The sequence below is a fragment of the Schistocerca serialis genome, chromosome 2 (assembly GCF_023864345.2).
Source record: "Schistocerca serialis cubense isolate TAMUIC-IGC-003099 chromosome 2, iqSchSeri2.2, whole genome shotgun sequence".
NCBI lineage: Eukaryota > Metazoa > Arthropoda > Insecta > Orthoptera > Acrididae > Schistocerca > Schistocerca serialis.
This window is the reverse complement of record NC_064639.1, coordinates 326,933,640-326,947,795: the sequence shown is the minus strand read 5'-3', so window position 1 is coordinate 326,947,795 and position 14,156 is coordinate 326,933,640.

Here is a 14,156-nt window from a genome sequence, read left to right as displayed (position 1 = left end):
AGGCAATGAGCACCACATGCTGTGCCAAATAATGTCTGGAGATATTTTATGGTAACACTGGAGGTAGTGCCTTGCATCCACTCACAAAAGCGTCTATCGGTTCTCTTCTAGCGAATGTGGGAAATGCCCCACATAATCAACATACGTTCTTTCCATAAGCTGATTAACTACCTCAGATGACAAAACTCCTGCTGATTGTTAATCAATGGTTTGCTTACAGCATACATCTTACAGCTGAGAACGAGTTCCTTACTTTGTTTGACCATCCCCTTCCATATACAGTGTTCTCTGATCTTCTCTCTGGTCTTAAAGACATCAAGATGGCCACCTATGGAGGTTTCATGATAGAGACCAGAGGTACATGCTCTTCGGGTAAACTTGTTTTATCCCTCTGACTACACTGTACAGTACAATATAGGGTGTTACCTTTTGGAAAATCTGTGTCAACAACTTCCTCTCTCTTGATTTTCTCCTTCAAATGACCCAACTTCAGATCAGAATCCTGCTGTTCCCCAATAACTTTAACAGGAAGCCGACACCCACTCCGAACAGGAGAAGCTATATGATTTAACTTCTCCAGCTCCTTATGTCCACAAATCTCTTCATGTGGGAGGTGATGTTCCTCCTGAAATATCCTACTTCATCCCTCGTCCACAAGGCAGTCACTCTCTCAAATATGCTTAACCTTGAACAGAACAGCAGAAATTCTAACATGCCACCTTGCAATAGGTCTCATATGCCTTGGTCTAGACAAAACTCGGCAAAGGACTTGGTTATCGGTTTGTAACACAAATGGATGATCTTCCAAACAAATTTTGAACTATTTGATAGTGAATAAAACAGTCAAGGCCTCTAATTCATACATATAGCCTCCACTTCAAGGGGATGTCATGGTAAATATAGCCTGTTCAGTTGGCAGTCCTTTCTTAAATTCTAGTTCTTTCTTACTGAATACATTTTCCTGTGCTAAGTGTGTACAAAGTCCATCGTCAAAACTTACTCCCTGAGAAGTCTTGATGTGACTTGACATGATGTGATGGTCCATTGATGGCATGTGTGAACGACGCCATTCGAAATGCGTTGTGGAATGTTTTGAAGCAATGTGGCATTATAGTCAGTGTGAATTGGCCTTGAAAGGCGAGATTCATAGGAAGCAGATAAACTTGAAAGTTTTGATACAGATTTATTTTACATTACGACCTATCAGTTTCATCTGATACTGTGTTAACCTTTCGACTGCTGTGGACGAGTTAACTTGCCATGTCTGCCTTTATTTAGACATATGGCACAAGAGATACTGTGACTGCAAAAGTGTCTCGCTCCTGTAAAACGCCTGGCTGGATTGACGTTTTGGATTGGAAAGAGGCATCATATGACTAGCTGTTGCACACATCTGGATGCAACGACTGATGAGCAGTTGATGTGAAGCTTTATGCTCAAGTACAATATGACTGCAAATTCATTGCTATAAAATTCGTGTACTTTGTCTGTCGTTCTGTTTCACTGTGATGTGGGGGCAGGAATTCTTCGTTCGGTCTACCGCCAGTTGTGTTAGTTCATTTAGCGTTACCCAGGGTGCACCACGTGGAGGCGAACTAAATCACAACAAACACCCAAAGTACACTGGGGTTACCCTAGATAGGACAGTAACATTCAAAGAACACCTGACGAAAACTGCAGAAAAATTTAAAACACGCAACAACGTATTGCAGAAGCTCTGTGGCACCACTTGGGGCTCCACAGCATCTACCTTAAGAACATCCGCACTTGGCTTGGTGTATCCGGTGGCAGAAAACTGTGCCCCAGTGTGGCTCAACAGCAAACACACACACACATGGTAGATAGCCAACTTAATGCAACAATGCGTATTATATCAGGTACAATCAGGCCAACTCCTACAGTGTGGCTACCCGTTCTCAGTAACATAGCCCCTCCTAACCTGCGCCGAGAACACGCTCTGGTTAGAGAATTTCAAAAAATCATTACCAACCGTCAATTACAAATCCATGAAGATACTCACGACATCCAAGGAAACCGACTCCGGTCTAGGCATCCTCCACTAAAGGCCGCGCAGGCGCTGCACCAAACCAACTTTAAAATGAATGACCGATGGAAAGAGGAATGGGAGAGCAGAACAGCAGTAAACTGCCACAGTATGCCACGCATCTTTAGTAAACCAAACGGATTTGATTGGCCTCACAAAGTTTGGTCAACTCTCAATCGCATCAGAACCAACTGTGGGAGATGCGCCGACTCCTTACACAGATGGGGTCAACTTCCGTCATCCGCTTACGACTGTGGCGCTGAGAGACAGACAGTCAAACACATCGTGCAGGAATGCCCACTAAAGGCATATGAGGGTGACCCACAAGATTTCCTAATGGCGACCCAAGAGGCAATCGACTATATATTATCTAAGCTGGACGATTCTTTGTGATTGCTCTTCTGTGAGTGTAAATTTACAATTGGTGGTGTCCTTACATACAAACTGTTATTTATTGTTCTGTTTATACTTATGTGATTTTTTTTTAAATCGTGTTGTTTCTCTAATTTTTTCTGTGATGTTATGAGCCATACGCTAAATAAAATAAAATCGTGTACTTTTCTTCATTTTGACCCCTTGAAAGTTAGCCTGTTAGGGGCACCACTACGAAAGTTAGCACGTTTGGGAGCTATATAAAAATGATTGAGAATGTTTTCCAAAAACAAAGACAGATATGATCTATGCTAAACACGTTATGACAGAATATCATAAACAACGAACAGGTGGTTTAAGACCACAATGGACAAGGATGCTGGGTGGCAAAAGTGAGTCAAGTACTCTGACCCTAAAAAAAGTGAATAACGCAATCTGAATTAATCTGACGCTGAGCAGACTTTGACTGTTCAAATCTACAGAAGTTTATATTGTGCAGCTAAGAGCAAGTGGCGATTGGAATCTGTACGCCCCGACAAGGCTGGAGCAGCATTACGTTACCCTCTTTACTTCTACTAAAATGTAGACTTTCACAGCTGGAACTGTCATGTCCATTATGATTATCCGGGCTGTTATACCGTGGTCGGTTGATGAATTTTGTCTCAATTGAGACAAAATTCATCAACCGACCACAGCATAACAGCCCAGATAATCATAATGGACACCTCTTTACTTCGTGCAGCGATGTCGCTTGCAGCTGGCGATAGGTGTGTAGCGGGGGCGAGGCGTAAGGCGGTGCCTGTTTATCGATCGTGGCCTCGAAAGAAATTCAAAATCTCACGGTCTAACGATCAGGCAGATGGATCGCAATTTACTCTGTACCAGAGCCCTGAAATCACGGTAGATTTCAGTGTGTCACACACCCGTTCGTTGGTTGTACCAAGGACCGATTTAGCTCACTTATACGACACAGCGCACAAGGATACCATACGTCAAGAAAGACTGGCAAACCAAAAATGAATAAGTTTGCCGTCGGCAAATGAGCAGTCCGAGACGTTTGAAGTCACACTGTCGGTACAGTAAGAACTTCACCACAGGCTCCCCAGTCTTAGGACAGGTATCCAGTACCAACCGCACATGCCAGAGCTTCGACCAGAAGTTGCTTCCAGACCAAAGTCCAGAGCCCCAGTGCCTCGCACCTCCCCACATAAAAACAATTCCGTTTTTATGCACGAACGACACCGTCTTCACCCCTTCCTGAGCCAATCTCAGGGCTTTAGAGGAGCTAAATCTCCCCTCCTACATAACAGCACAAACTCATGTCGAACCAACGCAAGAGTTAAGAAACCTGCGTCTCTGGAAAAAAAAATAAACCTCCAATTACAGTCTTTTTTTTACGTTTTCGCGGTGGGAGGAGATGTTTTTCTCTGAAGTCGCGTCACTTCCTGCAGCAACAAGCGAGCATATACAATCTTAAATATCTTTATTTAAATCGCCTGTGCCTTGGAGCATGTTCGTCCCAGCTATGAGGTGTCATAAATATTCTATCTCTAAACATTTTTCAGATGCCAGAGTTCCTTATACGACCGAGGCGGCCAATGGAAGTGGGTCGCAGGCCTATTTACAGTATCAGCAAACAAAAAAACTTGTGACTTTTTATTAGACGTGGTGCTGCACACAATGCCCGGTTTACGACTCCACTGTGTAGACATGTCCCTTCAGTTCGTCGCCCCAAGGCCAGCCTTCGGCTGGCGCCAATGTAGATATAGCGGCATTGTCCTGCTGGAAACCTGTCTGGACTAGGGGGTGCTCCATCTGCCCTGTGCAACTGTGGTCCTGTCCGGCAAGGTTTACTGGGCGATGGGCTTGCCACAACTTGCTTTCAACTGCCAACATGCTGTTTCTACGAACTAAGAGCCATAAAAATACCTCATGCTTTTAGTGCCCTACCAGGCTCCATCAAGGCTTGCTCAGGCTGTTAACTTTCTGGAGTCTCACTCAAGCTGCGTAACGTTGTAACAAAATCTTTATGAAAAATAGGTGGGAGAGTAACTTGTCCTCTCTCACCCTCAGTTATCCTTATGGACTAAATAAATTAACGAGTATAGTAAAATGGTTGACTGCTGTTAAAGAGGAAAAAATATGGCTCTAATTACATTTCAGTTGCGCTTAAAAGCTTTCCCCAGACAGAAAGCCAGCAGTGGTTGCTATTTTTATAACACATGTTGTGATCCCATTGTAGAAGCAAACTCAAGATTAAACAGTAGACGACATTTATGGTGACATACATGGTCAAGTTAATTATCGTTGTGCATTAAATATTGAAAAATGTATTACAGTACTGAAGTGTTTCTTGAAAATTAATACAAGACCATACTAAGTGCTAATGGCCTGGCACATTGGAGATTGCTTTAAATGCGTTTATACAGATATTTTAAATGTAATTATTACTCTAGGCACATAAATTACTGCCATGTTGTGTAAATGTTCGTCTAAACCAAGAAAACTACCCTCATATTTCATTAACACCTCTGTTAGTGCTTGGTACATAACATGAAATTCTCATATTTTTCTAGCCATCTGTATTACTGGTGAAGGTAGTTCATTGACATGTTCAGCGAGGAGAAGTTAAAACTATTAATATTTGTTCAGCTTAAGCGAAATCCAGATTTTGCCATACATAAGATGATATCCGTGTACATCATGTTTTTATGACAATGACTCACCCAACTTTTGTTTGCTTTTAGACTAAGGGATGTTTTAACGTACAGTGGCAACACAGCCACTGGTTTCTTGATTGGTTTGTGGATTAAAAGGACTAAACAGCTTGGTTATCAATCCCTCACAATTAATGTTGTCAGTCACTGAGAAGGGAGGCCTATGCAATTCAGTCATGTACTCAGTATTCCTTTGACAGCTCTGGTTGTGTTCTTCTGCCACAGGAATACTGTTAGTGTACAGTTTAGTTTCCACATAGACTAATATAAACAAGAAAATTTTAACAGAAGAAACTGTAGAGCTTGCTGTATACATGCTGAGTGTGAGTCTACCATACCAATTTCAGATATAACTTTATGACTAGCCATCTCACAGAGCATACTTATTAACTCCATCGTTACGTTTGTCATGGTAAATGAAAATAACAACAGATTCCACGATAATTTAAAATGTATGTTAAAAATAGTTAAGAGTACCTATTGTGCCTACTTTCTTTCCCACCATAAATATGGGGTCATATCTTGGGTAATCTGGCAGCAACTAAGCAAGTTTTCAGAATGCATAAAAGCCCATTAGAATCATAAACGACGTAAACCTAGAAACTCCTGAAACCATTGCTTACGAATGTAGGTATTCTACCTTTGTCATGTATTTACATTATAGAGACTCTCGGTATTTTTTTAGGACATGCAGTTCTCCACACTGCTCTAACTGTGCAAGCATCTTCATCTCTGAATAACTAGTGTAACCTACATCATTTCGAACCTACTTACTGTATTCATCTCTTTAGTGGAGTAAACTGTATAACATATAATTCCAGGAGCAAATATAAAGCAACAAACAAAACATAACAAAGAAAGTGAGTAAATAAGAATAAACAAGTGATATGGGAGTAGACAAGGGTAACACATATCTTAGCAGCTACTTTTATTTTGCTTCTGAAAATGCTGCTTTTTAGTGACAACTTCACGAGTCCTGGAGGCAACAATTTGTTAAAAATTATAACTATTTGCGATAAAGTTCATATGACATTTCATACTGCATTTAGTCACCATCAGAAGCTTTGCTTTAACAAAAGTATCTTGTTGTTCAATGGTTGATTATCTTTTCAAAAATTTATTTGAGCCAAGCAAATCAGATCTGTGACAGAGACATTTGTCCTGTCTGACTGTCAGACTAGGTAGATGTTGGATTACATTGTATATACAGACCCACCCACAGAAAATGGATCCCACAATTTACGGAAAATTGGCGATGTGGTGATAACATGTAACAGACCATATATGGGACAGAGACATTCTACTTCTGTTGACAACTGCTATTTCACCCCAGACCGATTTCTCTGGCTTCACAACTACAAGACAACCTCATGTGGCACTGTTTGTAAGGAAAGGCGCAGAGTGTCAAAACTGCAGAAGAAGCCCAAACTAATAGAAACTGAGTTTAGGTCAACTGACAATGTGAAAACTATCAATGGCGTGATAACACAGATGTATGGGTGTGTACTACATGTAACACAACACAGATGGTTTCAACAGAGAAGATTGACAGGACACAGCGAAAGAAATCAAGAAACACCAATGTATTGTACATAGATTACAATTCGAGTATGGGTGCAGTTACTCATTGTGACAAGCCACTGAGCTCAGTAGGATCAGTACCTAAGACTGTGAAGTGGTACAAGAAATATTTTTTTGTGTTCTGGATTTGTGAATTTTAAATGCTCATTCTCTCCACAGGTCGATCACAGGGTGAAAAATGGCTGTTGCAGGTTTCAGCTATCCCTATTGGGGAAAGTGTAGAAAAATAAGCAACATAACGGAGAAAACCTGGCGGAGGAAGGAGTTCCAATTGCTAGAATCCTCTACCATTTACAGGGAGGAATTTTCCAGATGTTATTATGAGTGAACATTTAAAGAAAAGTAGTCATGCACGGATGTATGGTTTGCATGAAATCCAAAGTGCACTGAGAAATCAGATCCCAATGTAAAACTCGCAATGTACCATTATATACTGAATGCTGTTTTGAGACTTTTCCCACAAAGAAGTATTACTAATCTTCATGAACTAAAACTTATACTTGAAATTAATTAGATCACTTTTGAATAAAATTTTCTAAAAAAAGCAAAAAATAAGCATAAAAATGTAAGTAAAAAATATAAAATGTGTATATAACTTGCCCATGCTTATCCAAACCCAGGTCAAAAAGGAGGATGTAAACTGGATACAATGTGTGTAAAAAGTACTCAGTCAGTACCTGGGTTCATCTGTTCAGATGAAATAGTTCACAGGCAAATGAACGGACTTAGTGTTTCAGAAGCTACAATATCTATTCTGTACATAATGTAATTCCATAGCATTCACTGCACCAGTAAAGCAAAACTTACACTACTTTTGTGCTTAGGCTACGCCAAAATTATTTCTGTAACGTAGTCAATTATATTCAGATATCCTGATTTTTGATAGCGAAATTTACGTAAGCAGTTAAAGCAGAAATGAAAATAAATACAATGTGTCGAAACAGGTATTCAGGTGCTTGACGTTTCTGAGTTTGAAGTGCCTTTCCACATGATGAAACACGCTGGTAACAAACAGACTTGGTGATTTACAATATCTATATTGTAAGTCTTGTAAATACACAGGATTCATTTCCTGAGTTAAACGAAAACTGTAAATTTCATCACTTTTCAATATGATGAAATTATTGCAATGTGCCACAACGATTGTGTTTGGGTACCCTGATTTAAGGCCATGAAAACTGACTAATAGCATAAACAAGGATTGAGAGTACATGCTAAGTATTAAAACATTTCTGACACAATTTAATGACAACATCCCCATGCTGAAATGCAAATTAACTGACAAAGGCTTTACAAACAGGGCTACAAACAGACAAAATTCATGGTTCACTAGACAATTATCAAATATGAAAAACCAAGTTAAGGTGTTGCACAATATATGTAGCAATCAGAAAACAGAACATGCCAGATTAGCCTTTATAAAATGCAGGAATGAGTATAAAAAAGCCATTGTGGAAGCCAAAAAAGCACATAATTTCAATACCACTGATAATTCCACAAATGAGTGCAAAGCTGCATGGAAATTAATAAATGGTGTTGCTAAAGATGTAAGAAGCAAAAAATTAATATAAGTGCCCAAAAATTCAATGATTTCTTTATTAAATCTGTTGAAAATGTAGGAAATACTATAATCAAACCTGATATCAGTTCATCAGAGTTACTTTCTAAAAATGTTTGCAGAACACCAACAGACACAGGTACGTTTATGTTCTCCGAGGTCTCACCTAGTCATGTCCTAAGCATTGTAAAACGGATGAAATCTTCAGACAGTGTAGATATATACGACATATCCTTTAATTTACTAAAGAAAGTAATAGACTATATTATGTACCTCTTAACATTCTGTATAAATAAATGCATATCTGATGGATATTTTCCCGAAGAACTCAAAGTGACTAGGGTAGTTCCAATATATAAAAAGGGAGATATGGACTCACCTTCCAGTTACAGACCAATCTCCATAGTCCCAGCTTTTTCTAAAATACTGGAATGTGTAATTTACCAACAGCTATCTGTCTATTTTGAAAAATTAGGAATAATTAGTGAATCTCAGTATGGTTTTAGGAAAAAGTTGTCTACTGTGGATGCTATAGACTTTGTAGTCAAAGACTTACATCAAGTGTTTGAGGATAAGGGCTATGCTCAACTCACATTTTGTGATCTAAGCAAAGCTTTTGACTGTGTAAAGCATAAGCCACTCCAGACTGAGATTTTCACTCTGCAGCAGAGTGTGCGCTGATATGAAACTTCCTGGCAGATTAAAACTGTGTGCCCAACCAGGACTCGAACTCGGGACCTTTGCCTTTCGCGCGCAAGTGCTCTACCATCTGAGCTACCGAAGCACGACTCACGCCCGGTACTCACAGCTTTACTTCTGCCAGTATCTCGTCTCCTACCTTCCAAACTTTACAGAAGCTCTCCTGCGAACCGCAATATCCTTTCTTTCAGGAGTGCTAGTTCTACAAGGTTCGCAGGACAGCTTCTGTAAAGTTTGGAAGGTAGGAGACGAGATACTGGCAGAAGTAAAGCTGTGAGTACCGGGCATGAGTCGTGCTTCGGTAGCTCAGATGGTAGAGCACTTGCGCGCGAAAGGCAAAGGTCCCGAGTTCGAGTCTCGGTCGGGCACACAGTTTTAATCTGCCAGGAAGTTTCATAAGCCACTCCTAGAAAAACTGGAATTCTATGGCATTAGACATAACAGCCTTAAATTAATAAAGTCATATCTTCAGAATCGTAAGCAAGTTGTTTGTGTAGGGAGAGAAATGTCGATTATAGAACAAATCAAGGTAGGTGTTCCGCAGGGATCTGTGCTGGGCCCCTGTTTGTTTCTGATAATGATAAATGATCTGCCGTCATTTATCAAGTCCACCACTGTGTTGTATGCAGATGATACAACATTTCTTCATGCTAGTGATGATTTCAATAGCCTTAAAACTTGTGCAGGAAAGACAATTGACCAAGCATCCTATTGGTTCAAGGCAAATGGATTCATGCTGAATGAAAACAAAACACAGCAGATGGTCTGTAGTCTTGGAGACAAGCTTCTGTCAGATGATTCAAGTTTTGTCAAATTTTTTGGGGTATACATTGATGATAAAGTATCTTGGGGTCAACATGTAGAATATATTAGTGGAAATTGTCAGTATTTATTTACCTGTTAAGGCGACTTATGGATTGTGTTCCTGAAAAATATGTTAGAACATCCTATTTTTCATTCTTTCAAAGTATAATAACATATGGAATTATTTTGTGGGGGAACTCTAGCTGTGCACATGACATATTAATACTGCAAAAAAAAAGCTATTAGGATAATTACTGGTTCTGCATATAAGGCACACTGTAAACCATTCTTCTGTGAACAGAAAATCATGACTGTTATAAACTTGTACATATACTATGTTCTAATTTTATACGAAGAAGAAATTACCAGAAACAAAAACCAGAGAAAATGTACATAGCCACAATACAAGAAGGAATAGGTGCCTCTATATTCCTTTCCACAGATTGTCAAAGTCACTCAACAGCTACGAAATCATGGGGTACAAATTATTTAATAATCTTCCTCAATCTGTTCAAGAATTACCTGAACAATTATTCAAACAAACAATTCATGACTAGCTAGTCCTCCACCCATTCTATGACATAAGAGAATTTATCAACTGTAATATAATACTATAATGTTAACAACAAACCTGTTGTTTCTTTCAAACTATTAATTGTATTTTAGTATGCGTATGACATTGTCTATTGCTGTAATGGCCGAATGACAATAAAATTATTATTATTATTATTCTTTCTTTCCTTCTTTTCTCAGATGTTATGTCTGGTCAAAAATGGAAAGTGACGTGGACCTTGATCAAGAGTGTCTTCCTTTTAACTGTACGGTATATGTTATATTGCGCTTAGGAACTTTCGGGTGATTGAACATGTATCAATAATTATGGATTTCTGTAGTTGTATATATAAGTTTGGATGTAGCTGTACTGCATTGATGTACTGGTGGATATTGTGTGGTATGACTCCCGTAGTTGATAGTATAATTGGTATAATGTCAACTTTATCCTGATGCCACATGTCCTTGACTTCCTCAGCCAGTTGAATGTGTTTTCAATTTTTTCTCCTGTTTTCTTTTGTATATTTGTTGTATTGGGTATGGATATTTCGATTAGTTGTGTTAATTTCTTCTTTTTATTGGTGAGTATGATGTCAGGTTTGTTATGTGGTGTTGTTTTATCTGTTATAATGGTTCTGTTCCAGTATAATTTATATTCATCATTCTCCAGTACATTTTGTGGTGCATACTTGTATGTGGGAACGTGTTGCTTTATAAGTTTATGTTGTAAGGCAAGCTGTTGATGTATTATTTTTGCTACATCGTCATGTCTTCTGGGGTATTCTGTATTTGCTAGTATTGTACATCCGCTTGTGATGTGATCTACTGTTTCTATTTGTTGTTTGCAAAGTCTGCATTTATCTGTTGTGGTATTGGGATCTTTGATAATATGCTGGCTGTAATATCTGGTGTTTATTGTTTGATCCTGTATTGCAATCATGAATCCTTCCGTCTCACTGTATATATTGACTTTTCTTAGCCATGTGTTGGATGCGTCTTGATCGATGTGTGGCTGTGTTAGATGATACAGGTGCTTGACATGTAGTGTTTTCTTTTTCCAATTTACTTTCTTCGTATCTGTTGATGTTATGTGATCTAGACGGTTGTAGAAGTGGTTATGAAATTGCAGTGGTGTATCCGACGTATTTATATGAGTGATTGCTTTGTGTATTTTGCTAGTTTCTGCTCATTCTAGAAAGAATTTTCTTAAATTGTCTACCTGTCTATAATGTAGGTGTTTTATGTCGATAAATTCCCTTCCTCCTTCCTTTCTGCTTAATGTGAATCTTTCTGTTGCTGAATGTATGTGATGTATTCTATATTTGTGGCATTGTGATCGTGTAAGTGTACTGAGTGCTTCTATGTCTGTGTTACTCCATTTCACTACTCCAAATGAGTAGGTCAATATTGGTATAGCATAAGTATTTATAGCTTTTGTCTTGTTTCTTGCTGTCAATTCTGTTTTCAGTATTTTTGTTAGTCTTTGTCTATATTTTTGTTTTAGTTCTTCTTTAATATTTGTACTATCTATTCCTATTTTTTGTCTGTATCCTAGATATTTATAGTCATCTGTTTTTTCCATCGCTTCTATGCAGTCGCTGTGGTTATCCAATATGTAATCTTCTTGTTTAGTGTGTTTTCCCTTGACTATGCTATTTTTCTTACATTTGTCTGTTCCAAAAGCCATATTTATATCATTGCTGAATACTTCCGTTATCTTTAGTAATTGGTTGAGTTGATGATTTGTTGCTGCCAGTAGTTTTAGATCATCCATGTATAGCAAATGTGTGGTTTTGTGTTGGTATGTTCCAGTAATATTGTATCCATAATTTGTATTACTTAGCATGTTGGATAGTGGGTTCAGAGCAAGGCAGAACCAGAAAGGACTTAAAGAGTCTCCTTGGTATATTCCACGCTTAATCTGTATTGGCTGTGATGTGATATTATTTGAATTTGTTTGGATATTAAGTGTGGTTTTCCAATTTTTCATTACTATGCTTAGGAACTGTATCAATTTAGGATCTACTTTGTACATTTGCAATATTTGTAGTAACCATGAGTGGGGTACACTATCAAAAGCTTTTTGGTAATCAATGTATGCGTAGTGTAGCGACCTTTGTTTAGTTTTAGCTTGATATGTCAGCTCTGGATCTATTATCAGTTGCTCTTTACATTCTCGTGCTCCTTTGCAACAGGCTTTTTGTTCTTCATTTATAATTTTGTTCTGTGTTGTATGTGTTATTAATTTCTGTGTAATGACTGAAGTTAATATTTTGTATATTGTTGGTAGGCATGTTATGGGGCGATATTTAGCTGGGTTTGCTGTGTCTGCTTGATCTTTAGGTTTCAGATAAGTTATTCCATGTGTAAGTGTATCAGGGAATGTGTGTGGGTCTGCAATGTAACTGTTAAATATTTTAGTTAGATGTGAATGTGTTGAGGTGAACTTCTTTAGAAATTTGCCATTTTATCTTTTCCAGGGGCTTTCCAATTGTGAGTAGAATTAATTGCTTGGGTGACTTCATGTTGCAAAATTATCACTTCAGGCATCCGCGGTATCATCTTGTATGTGTCTGTTTCTGCTTGTACCCACCGTGCATGCCTGTTATGTTGTACCGGGGTTGACCATATGTTGCTCCAGAAGTGTTCCATGTCTGTTATGCTTGGTGAATTGTCTATTTTAATGTGTGTGTTATCTATTGTCTGGTAAAATTTCTTTTGGTTTGTGTTGAATGCTTGGTTTTGTTTCCTTCTATTTTCACTTTTTTTGTATCTTCTAAGTCGTTTGGCCGACGCTTGTAATTTCTGCTTCTTTTCATCTAATTGCTCTATCGCTTCTTGTTGTAAGATTTTACCCAACCTTTTTCGTTTTTTTTTCTGACATTTCATTTCTTATAAATTGTGTTAGCTGTCCGATGTCTTTTCTCAGTTTTTCTATTCTGATCTGTAGCGTGTGTTGCCATGCTGGTTTTGTGGGTTTCTTCTGTGTGTTGGTTGGTTCTGATCTTTGCTTAGTGTGTATATTTAGTGTAGTGAGTGCTCCTATATAAACCAGTAGTTGTAACTCTTCCGTAGTTGTGTTTTCATTTATTTTGTTGTGTATGATTGTGTTGATAGTTTTTATTGTTGTTTCGACTTGTGGGTCATTTGGCGGCGGTCTATGCAAGAATGGTCTAATGTCTGTATTTGTGTCTTTGTATTCTATATATATCAGCTGAAATTTCTCTTCTATATCTAACATGTGTGTCACTTCGTGTTCTGTTTGTGCTAGTTCTGGTGGCTCTCTTAAGATTTCATTTTCCTCGGATTGTTTAATTGATGCATGTTATTCTTTGTTTGTTTGCTCTGGGATGTTTGAGTCCATTACTGTATTTTCTTCTTCTTCTGATTGCACATTATTTTGTTCCAGTATTTGTTGCACTTGTTGTTTGATGTTTTCTAATTCTGACTGGGGTATCCTGATATTTTTTATTATTAAATGGATCTGATCAGCTAGTCGTTGTTCTGTTAAAAATTTTAATTCTGGGTATCTGATAATACATGTTGTGTATACTTGTGATCTGTATCCAGTTGTGTTGGTTCCTAGGTTTGCTGCTTGGTAATAACAGAACATGAGGTGTCGATTAACTTCATCTGACCATCTCATCCTCTGTCTCTGTTTTCCTTCTAGGGTGGTTCCAGGAAGCATATCCTGCAAAACACCTCTATTTGGATTTAAATCATTTTCCAGTTGGCTAGCAGTGTTGTTACCATTGTGGGCAGGCATAGGGTTCAAGCGTCGTCCCTGACCATGACGGCGCTTGTCCAAGGCTTCTTTAGTTCTGTCCTG